Source organism: Protopterus annectens, chromosome 15.part0, assembly GCF_019279795.1.
Source record: "Protopterus annectens isolate FY-2018-M chromosome 15.part0, PAN1.0, whole genome shotgun sequence".
NCBI lineage: Eukaryota > Metazoa > Chordata > Ceratodontiformes > Protopteridae > Protopterus > Protopterus annectens.
In genome coordinates, this window is record NC_056749.1 from 56378965 (window position 1) to 56390214 (window position 11250).

Sequence of the window (11250 nt, forward strand, 5' to 3'; positions counted from 1 at the left end):
CTCTCTAAGGCTTTTGACACTATCTCTCATGACTTACTCCTTACTAATCTGTATAACCTAAACCTAACACCTTCATCTCTCAATTGGTTTACCAGCTATCTCTCCAACAAGCAACAAGCTGTCAAGTGGAAAAAAGCCACCTCCTCCTTCCTCAACACCCTCACAGGTGTCCCACAGGGTTCTATATTGGGCCCCCTCCTCTTCAATATATTCATTAATGATTTTTCCACTCAATCCCTTATGTTAACATTATTCAATATGCAGATGATTCTACAATCATCTGCGCTGCCTCATCCATCCCAACTCTCTTAAAGCTGACTCAATATGCTTCCTCTACCACAGAACAGTGGATGAAAGACAGCCATCTAGCACTCAATGCAGCTAAAACAAAACTTATATTTACCCCCTCTAAAACTAATACCGATGATAGAAAACTATTCTCCATCACCAGCCAAAATAATACACCTCTTGAACTGGTATCTGAACCCAAACTACTAGGAGTCCAAATCGATGACAAGCTTAAATTCAATTCCCATCTACTACTAAACATAAAAAAACACCAAAAATTTGGCATGCTCTACCAACACAATCGCTTCCTCACCTCAGCTACTAAGCTTACTCTCATTACTATATTTCTCTTACCCTCCCTTCTTTATGGTGACCCTCTTCTAACAAACCTACAATCATCTCTCAAAACTAAACCGTCCTCTTGTTATAATAAAATAGCCAGATTCGCCACTAGCAACAAATTATCAACCCATCACTGTGCACCTCTCCACAAACTAAACTGGCTAGAGCTTCCCAACTACCTCTCCTATATTCAGCTCACCTATGCACACAAACTCATTTTACAGCCATCCCTCTGTCCCTCCCTTGCTACTACCTTTAAAATGCACCACACACAAAGACTTTGAAGATCAACCAATCAAAACATAATAGAAGTTTACAGACCGCTTCGCCCCCCCAGGACAAAACCTCCGGTCCTTTTCCCTAGCACACCTATGGAACTCCCTCCCTCCATTCGTACCATCAGTAGCCTCCCATCCTTTAAAAAATCGCTCCACTCACATCTAACATCCACATGGGAATGCTCCTGCTCCCATCCCTCATAACCTATTACCCACTTCCTACAGTTTTCCATCTCACAAATTCCAGATAGCAAATTCAAACTTGATTCTAGTAAACAACTTCTTATTTGCATCAAGCAAATTCTAAGCCTACTGCATCTAACTACTTATTCTTAATCCTACTAGAGCAATGATCCCCTTCATGAAAAAAAACAAAAAAAGTTCTATTTTGAATGTAACCTCAGTATTTTTTGTTCTGTCTTATAAGCAGAAGTTGTTAAAATGTCAATCACTGTAATCTTTACGTAATCTGTGTGTGGAGCTTTCTCCCCAGGACTCCATTGAAAATGGGTTATTTTGGCCCAATGGACTATCCTGGTTAAACAACTGCAAATAAATAAATAAAATACAATAAATAACTCACCCTAATAACTGCCTTCATTTCATTCCCACTCCCTCTCCCTTTTTCCTTTCTCATAATTCAGTCTAGTGACTCTCATTTCATTTCCACTCCCTTTCCCTTTTTCCTTTCTCATAACTCACCCTAGTGACTCCATTAATTTCATTTGCACACCCTCTCTCTTTATCCTTTCTCATAACTCACCCTAGTGACTCCCTTCATTTAATTTCCACTCCCTCTCCCTTTTTCCTTTCTCATAACTCAACCTAGTGACTCCCTTCATTTCATTTCCACTCCCTCTCCTGTTTTCCTTTCTCATAACTCACCCTAGTGACTCCCTTCATTTAGTTTCCACTCTTTGTCCCTTTTTCCTTTCTCATAACTCAGCCTATTCCCCTTTCACCATTCTATTGTCTTGTTCTAATTCATCCTACTTCTCACCTTGTGAAACTTTGAGTGCATTAGTGCCTGCACTCCAAATTATACTTATGTACGCCAAAATACTTATGTTTTAATTTCATTCAATGCTTTGTTACAACACCTTATTCAAACATTATTATTCTGTGTTCTACATTACTGTGTTTTTAGCAGTTCTGAAAATCATATTGTACTTAACTTTGTTTATATTAGCTTTATTAATTGTATATGCAGCTTTTCTCCATGGTCCTCCTTTGAAAGCAGGTTCATTTTGGCCCAGTGGGCTTTCCCGGTTAACAAAACTGCAAATAAATAAATAAAATGCAGAAGTGTGCTACAGTGTGGGGACAGGGGAATTAATGAGTGTTGTTGTCAGTGTACAATACATTGCTATGTAACTACAACATGTAGAACTGATATACAGCATGGGGACGGGGAAGTAATGACTGGTGTGCTCAGTGTACAGTACATACTTATGTAACTACAACAGGTAGAAGTGTGCTACAGCATGGGGACAGAGGAAGTAATGAGTGTTGTGGTCAGTGTACAGTACATACTAATGTAACTACAACATGTAGAAGTGTGCTACAGAGTGGGGACAGGGGAAGTAATGAGCGTTGTGCTCAGTGTACAGTACATACTTATTTAACTACAACAGGTAGAAGTGTGCTACAGCATGGGGACAGGGGAAGTAATGAGTGTTGTGCACAGTACATGCTTATGTAACTACAACATGTAGAACTGCGCTACAGCGTGGGGACAGGGGGAGTAATGAGTGTTGTGCTCAGTGTACAGTACATACTTATGTAACTATAACAGGTAGATGTGTGCTACAGCATGGGGACAGGGGAAGTAATGAGTGTTGTGCTCAGTGTACAGTACATGCTTATGTAACTACAACATGTAGAAGTGTGCTACAGCATGGGGACAGAAGAAGTAATGAGTGTTGTGCTCAGTGTATAGTACATACTTATGTAACTACAACATGTAGAAGTGTGCTACAGCATGGGGACAGGGGAAGTAATGAGTGTTGCGCTCAGTGTACAGTACATACTTATGTAACTACAACATGTAGAAGTGTGCTACAGCATGGGGACAGGGGAAGTAATGAGTGTTGTGCTCAGTGTACAGTACATGCTTATGTAACTACAACATGTAGAAGTGTGCTAAAGCATGGGGACAGGGGAAGTAATGAGTGTTGTGCTCGGTGTACAGTACATGCTTATGTAACTAAAACATGTAGAAGTGTGGCACAGCATGGGGACATGGGAAGTAGTGAGTGTTGTGCTCAATACATGCCCATATAACTAAAACATGTAGAAGTGTGCTACAGCAGGGGGACAGGGGAAGTAATCAGTGTTGTGCACAGTGTACAGTGCATGCTTATGTAACTACAACATGTAGAAGTGTGCTACAGCATGGGGACATGGGAAGTAGTGAGTGTTGTGCTCAGTACATGCTCATATAACTAAAACATGTAGAAGTGTGCTACAGCATGGGGACAGGGGAAGTAATGAGTGTTGTGCTCAGTGTACAGTACATACTTATGTAACTACAACATGTAGACGTGTGCTACAGCATGGGGACAGGGAAGCTAATGAGTGTTGTGCTAGTGCACAGTAAATAATTAGGTAACTACAACATGAAGTGTGCTACAGCATGGGGACAGGGGAAGTAATGAGTGTTGTGGTCAGTGTACAGTACATGCTTATGTAACTACAACATGTAGAAGTGTGCTACAGTATGGGGACAGGGGAAGTAATGAGTGTTGTGCTCAGTGTACAGTACATGATTATGTAACTACAACATGTAGAAGTGTGTTACAGCATGGGGACAGGGGAAGTAATGAGTGTTGTGCTCAGTGTACAGTACATGCTTATGTAACTACAACATGTAGAAGTGTGTTACAGCATGGGGACAGGGGAAGTAATGAGTGCTGTGCTCAGTGTACAGTACATGGTTCTGTAACTACAACATGTAGAAGTGTGTTAAAGTGTGGGGACAGGGGAAGTAATGAGTATTGTGCTCAGTGTACAGTAAATAATTACGTAACTACAACATGAAGTGTGTTACTGTGTGGGGCAGGGGAAGTACATGCTCATATAATTACAACATGTAGACATGTGCTACATCATGGGGACAGAGGAAGAAGTGAGCGTTGTGCTCAGTGTACAGTACATGCTTATGTAACTACTCTTGTAGAAGTGTGCTACAGCATGGGGACAGGAAATAATGAGTGCTGTGCTCAGTGTACAGTACATGCTTATGTAACTACAACATGTAGAAGTGTGCTACAGCATGGGGACAGGGGAAGTAATGAGTGCTGTGCTCAGTGTACAGTACATACTTAAGTAACTACAACATGTAGAAGTGTGCTACAGCATGGGGACAGGGGAACTAATGAGTGTTGTGCTCAGTGCACAGTAAATAATTATGTAACTACAATATGAAGTGTGCTACAGTGTGGGGCAGGGGAAGTAATGAGTGTTGTGCTCAGTGTACAGTGCATGCTTATGTAGCTACAACATGTAGAAGTGTGCTACAGCATGGAAACAGGGGAAGTAATGAGGGTTGTGCTTAGTGTACAGTACATGCTTATGTAACTACAACATGTAGAAGTGTGCTACAGCATGAGGACAAGGGAAGTAATGAGGCTGGTGCTCAGTGTACAGTACATACATGTGTAACTATGCAGAAGTGTACTACAGTGTGAGGACATGGGAAGTAATGAGTGTTGTGGTCAGTGTACAGTGCATGCTTATGTAACTACAACATGTAGAAGTGTGCTACAGCATGGGGACAGGGGAAGTAATGAGTGTTGTGGTCAGTGTACAGTACATGCTTATGTAACTACAGTATGTAACGTGGGCTACAGTGTGCTACAGCATGAGGACAAGGGAAGTAATGAGGCTGGTGCTCAGTGTACAGTACATACATGTGTAACTCTGCAGAAGTGTACTACAGTGTGAGGACATGGGAAGTAATGAGTGTTGTGGTCAGTGTACAGTGCATGCTAATGTAACTACAACATGTAGAAGTGTGCTACAGCATGGGGACAGGGGAAGTAATGAGTGTTGTGGTCAGTGTACAGTACATGCTTATGTAACTACAGTATGTAACGTGGGCTACAGTGTTCAGACAAGTGAAGTAATAAGCGTTTTACTCAGTGTACAGTATATACTTATGTGACTACAACATGTAGAAGTGTGCTACAGCGTGGGGGGAGGGGAAGTAATGGCCATTGTGCTCAGTGTACAGTATATACTTATGTAACTACAACATGTAGAAGTTGCTACAGTGTGGGGACTGGAGAAAAAATGAGTGTGTTTCTCAGTGTTCAGTACATGCTTATGTAACTACAACATGTAGATGTTTGCTACAGCATGGGACAGGGAAGTAATGAGTGTTGTGATCAGTGTACAGTACATGCTTATGTAACTACAACATGTAGAAGTGTGTTACAGCATGGGGACAGGGGAAGTAATGAGTGCTGTGCTCAGTGTACAGTACATGGTTCTGTAACTACAACATGTAGAAGTGTGCTACAGCATGGGGACAGGGGAAGTAATGAGTTTTGTGTACAGTACATGCTTATGTAACTACAACATGTAGAAGTTTGCTACAACATGGGACAGGAAAGTAATGAGTGTTGTGATCAGTGTACAATACATGCTTATGTAACTACAACATGTAGAAGTGTGCTATAGCATGGGGTCTGGGGAAGTAATGTGTATTGTGCTCAGTGTACAGTATATACTTATGTGACTACAACTTGAAGAAGTGTGCTACAGAATGGGGACAGGGTAAGTAATGATTGTTGTGCTCAGTGTACATACTTATGTACAACATGTAGAAGTGTGTTACAGCATGGGGACAATGGAAGTAATGAGTGTTGTGCTCAGTGTACAGTACATGGTTATGTAACTATAACATGTAGAAGTGTGCATGGGGACAGGGGAAGTAATGAGTGTTGGACTCAGTGTACAGCACATACTTATGTACAATATGTAGAAATGTGTTACAGCATGGGGACAGAGGAAGTAATGAGTGTTGTGCTCAGTGTACAGTACATGGTTATGTAACTACAACATGTAGAAGTGTGCTACAGCATGGAGACAGGGGAAGTAATGAGTGTTGTGCTCAGTGTACAGTATGTGATTATGTAACTACAACCTGTAGAAGTGTACTTCAGTGTGGGGACAAGGGAATTAATGAGTGTTGTGCTCAGTGTACAGTACATGCTTATGTAACTACAACATGTAGAAGTGTGCTTCACCATGGAGACAGGGGAAGTAATGAGTGTTGTGCTCAGTGTACAGTACATGCTTGTGTAACTACAACATGTAGAAGTGTGCAACAGCATGGGGACAGGAGAATTAATGAGTGTTGTGCTCAGTGTACAGTGCATGCTTATGTATCTACAACATGTAGAAGTGTGCTACAGCACGGGGACAGGGGAAGTAATGAGTGCTGTGCTCAGTACATGCTCATATAACTAAAACATGTAGAAGTGTGCTACAGCATGGGGACAGGGGAAGTAATCAGTGTTGTGCACAGTGTACAGTGCATGCTTATGTAACTACAACATGTAGACGTGTGCTACAGCATGGGGACGGGGAAGTAATGAGTGCTGTGCTCAGTGTACAGTGCATGCTTATGTATCTACAACATGTAGAAGTGTGCTACAGCATGGGGACTGGGGAAGTAATGAGTGTTGTGCTCAGTGTACAGTACATGCTTATGTAACTACAACATATAGAAATATGCTACAGCATGGGGACAGGGGTAGTAATGAGTGTTGTGCTCAGTGTACAATACATGCTTATGTAACTACAACATGTAGAAGTGTGCTACAGCATGGGGACGGGGGACGTAATGAGTGATGTGGTCAGTGTACAGTACATGCTTATGTAACTACAACATATAGACGTGCTGCATCAGGTGGACAGGGGAAGTAATGAGTGTTGTGGTCAGTGTACAGTACATGCTAATGTAACTACAACATGGAGAAGTGTGTTACAACATGGGGACAGGGGAAGTAATGAGTGTTGTGCTCAGTGTACATTACATACTTATGTAACTACAACATGTAGAAGTGTGTTACAGCATGGGGACAGGGGAAGTAATGAGTGTTGTGCTCAGTGTACACTACATACTTATGTGACTACAACATGTAGAAGTGTGGTACAGGATGGGGACAGGGGAAGTAATGAGTGATGTGCTCAGTGTACAGTACTTGCTTATGTAGCTATAACATATAGAAGTGTGCTACCACATAGGGACAGGGGAAGTAATGAGTGCTGTGATCAGTGGACAGTACATGCTTATGTACAACATGTAGAAGTGTGCTACAGTGGTGGGACAGGGGAAGTAATGAGATTTGTGCTCAATGTACAGTACATGTTTATGTAACTACAACATGTAGAATTCTGATTTACAATGATAGGAAGGGCCGACATGGAAGGATCAAAAAGAGACGTCACTATGAATGCTTGGCCACCACAAGCCAGTTATCCCTGTGGTAACTTTCCTGACACCTGCTGCTTATAACCCCAAAAGCCAGAAGGATCGTGAGGTTCAGCTTTCATGGTGTGTATTCATACTGAAAATCAAAATCATGTGAGCTTCTCTGTGCATTTCATTATTAACGCTGTGGGCATGTAAGTGTGGGCTTGTCTTTGCCCACAGGGAATTCACAACAGACATATTTCTCTGAAGGTGACTGTCATTTCAGCCATATGACCACAACCAAATGTACCATAAGGAAATGCATCTCTGCCAAGGTCCCTGACCCTGAATTTCATAATGCTAATTCTATCAGGAGCAAAAGCAGAGAATGCAAGCAGGCCTTTAAGGTCACTAAATATATGAAAGTACGGAGCTATTTTTATTCATGTGAACTAAATGATTTCATCTTTAAACATTAGCCGTCTGTAGAGACCTACAGCCTTGTTAGATAACATTACTTACACATGTGGTAAGACCTACTTTTCACAAATTACATACAGAATGGAGAACCAGGTCAGAAGAAATTTAAAAAAGCTGGATAAACAGCTACATGAAAATATGGGCCAATTGTTCTTACAGGAGATACATTTATATTTGAAGAACACAAGACGGGATTGTTGTTAATACAAGCAGCATCAGTAGTACATTTTTCTTGCAGTGTTTCCATGATATCAATGTTTCTGTTTGTGAAAGATGACTAAATAACTATGATTATACCCCATTCTCTCTGGGTATGAGGGGTTTTACTGCAAACAGCATTATTATAAAAGATCACGTGGAAGTGCTATAACAGGGATTAAAAACTGTCACAAGACCTGTAATTCTTAAATATTTGAAGATAACTATGGATTTTGTAACTGTGATAGTAAAGATAACCCATAAGCAAATTCAAGTGCTGGAGTGGATAGATCACTGAACTGAAGTGCTGATGACTTAGAGGAATGAAAATATTTCCTGCACTGAAGCAGGGAAATAAAATAATAGCTATGAACTATAATTTAGCAGCAAAACTGGAATAAAACCAATTCTATGGCATTAAAGAAATGACTTACAACTTATTTACAAGAACAATAGTTGTTGCAGATCAGAAACAAACTTATTGGGGAACAGGACATACTGGATATTGTTTGTGCCCCTAAAGAGATGACTGTTAGTTTATGTCAAGGTTTACCACATTTGATGTGCAGTGATTTTAAACTATAGCCAGTTAATTCTGCCAAATTTATATCTAAACCTATGCAGAGAAGATTAATAAATTATATGGAAGCAAAATAATTACTGTAAAACTGGAGTGATGCATTTTGTGAAAAGTCAGCAGAAGGAATGCAACAATTTCTGAAAGGAAAATTTAATATAATGCAGTGAAAGTGTTTCACATCAGGATCTAGATACTGAAGGTGAGCAATATTTAATGACATGATACTGGCATTCAAGCTCAGTAGGATAGGTTTCAATAAGAAAGTTAGGCTTAAGAGATGGCACAAAGTCAGACTATAACTTTGTAAACTGAAATAAATAAATAAAATGGGTAGACAAATTAAATATGGTGTGAAACAAAATCAGGAAAAACAGTTGAGGAAATGTATATAAAGATGTTGAAATTTTGTAGATGTATAACATGTGGCAGGAGTAACAGCATACACAAACAGTGTGCAGCTTCTAAAATGTTTTCTTCTCTACAACAGATTGTGATTATATTTACAAAACCTTGTGTAAAACAGTTTGGTTCCACAAACAGGAAGGCAATCTGCAATAGTCACATCCAGGTATCTTGAGATACTGAAATTAGATTCTATCAAACATGTTTGGTGCTAACTAGACCCCAGTAAAACACACAAGTGGACAAAATTAGTATCAATGGCTTGAGAACACTTCACCATTTACTTACCGTACCATTCCATCTGTTATGAACTGGGTCATTTATGTATAGAGAGATTCTACAAGATTGGAGACATGCTCCTGTTAAACCAATCATTAAGAAAACAGGCAAAGGACCTAACCCAGAGTCATACAGACCCATAAATCTACTTTCATGTTGTGGGAAATCTGATCATATCTGAGAGAATAGGCCATGTTAATTAACTCGACTAAATTTAAAAAGCTGAGCACAGAAGAATCATTTGCTAATAACAGCATCAAAAACTAAGCATGCAAGGTTTAGGAGGCACAGATCAAAGTTATTTTAAGGGAATTTGTAATATAGCACACAGCAGAAATTATGGGATCTATATTATAAGATCGACGGCTGAAAACATCGAACACCATATGGTCGACACCATATGGTCGATGTCTTCAAACATTGAACTTATAAAAACAAGAACAAAAAAAAAGTACCTAATGGGTTTAAGCCCCCCTGCACCCCCCACCCCCCCGCTACTTAAATACATCATCTCCGAGACTGCACTACATTGCAGTAAATGGAAATTTCCCCTTACAGACATTTCCGTTTACACGTTCGATGTTGTGCGCTTTCGCTATTCTCGTGTCAACAATATCAGCTTCAATATTGTCGGCTTTCAGGAATATAATATAGACCCGAAATTATGGATTAAGTCAAGGATGTGAGTATATTGAAAGATTAAGTTCTGCATGTTTGATCATAATAACTAATTAGTTAATGACAGCTATAAAACTACAGACTGTATAAAACAATTTATAACATCTTGGAAATTAAAAATGATAAAATCATTGTTGATAGGTTGACTTATAGATTGTTATTAAGTTACATTGGATCCAAACTACAGGATGGAAAAATCTTATGGAAACTGTAAAAGAAAACTAGTATTAGTAAACTGGGAAGAGACAGCGAGACTATATCCAGGGCATGCGTGGATGTCGATTTAAGTTATTGTGAAATATTAAAATATCTGAACATGTACAGTGAAAGATTAAAATATCTGAACTTGTACAGTGTTTCATACAGACATTTAAGAGGAAACCTTTGTCATGAATATAAGGCTTTTAGAGACAACTATCTTTAGGAATGTTTAGGGTTATTAAAAAGCAGTAGAGAATCATTAGACAACGTAGTAGATTCTATAGGAGTGAAAAGTGTACTAATTGGTTTTCTTACAGAGTTGCTGAAGCATGGAGTGGACTGTCAAATTATATTAAAGCAAACACTAGTTTAGATCATTTTATGAACAGCTAAGGCACTTTAATTGGGATGACTGTTTTGGTATAATGCCTAAATAAGACACACATAAGAGTTTGCATAGATATAAGAAATGACTTCTGAAATAAAAGTGGCCCTAATTGTTTGAAAAACAGCAGAAATGTGTTATCACTTAATTCACATCAGCAGAAATGACATTTAAGCAAATGCCAATAAGAAAAGCAGTGAGCGAGGTGTTTGTCTGTAACATTCTTTCCAGATGTAACAGAAAGAAATACATGATAATGGCAGCAGACTCCGACAACGATGACTGACAATGACAGTTACGTTTGTGTCTATGGATGGAATATTGATTAAAAGTATGACCAAAAAGATGGAATGACTTCATAAAAATAGATTTTTGTCAGGCAAAGGGTTTTAAGGATACTTGCATGGACAACTGCCAAATGCACAGCTGTTAAAAAGGGGATTCATAACAATTCTGTGAAGATATTGTAATATTGGCCAAGGCATTGCTCTTTTAACCTTTGCAGAAATTAGGATAAGAGAGCAATGCCTTTTCCAGTATTACCATGTTTTTCCTGATCTAACAAAGTCCATAAGGTGAAAGCACTAATCCAAATAAAGTTTCTTTAAATAAATACTAACTTAAGGCAACATCTTTTGAAGATCTGAAGGGATTTAATATGAAAAGTTTGGATTGTCAATAGAAGTCAGCTAGACTAAATCAACTAATCTCACTT

The 11250-nt window shown here is 39.3% G+C and overlaps 1 protein-coding gene across 1 annotated transcript in view; it reads right to left on the bottom strand.

Moving 5' to 3' along the window:
- Positions 1-11250, bottom strand: part of LOC122790097 — an 883343-nt gene that overhangs the window by 551757 nt on the left and 320336 nt on the right. The window lies entirely within an intron of this gene.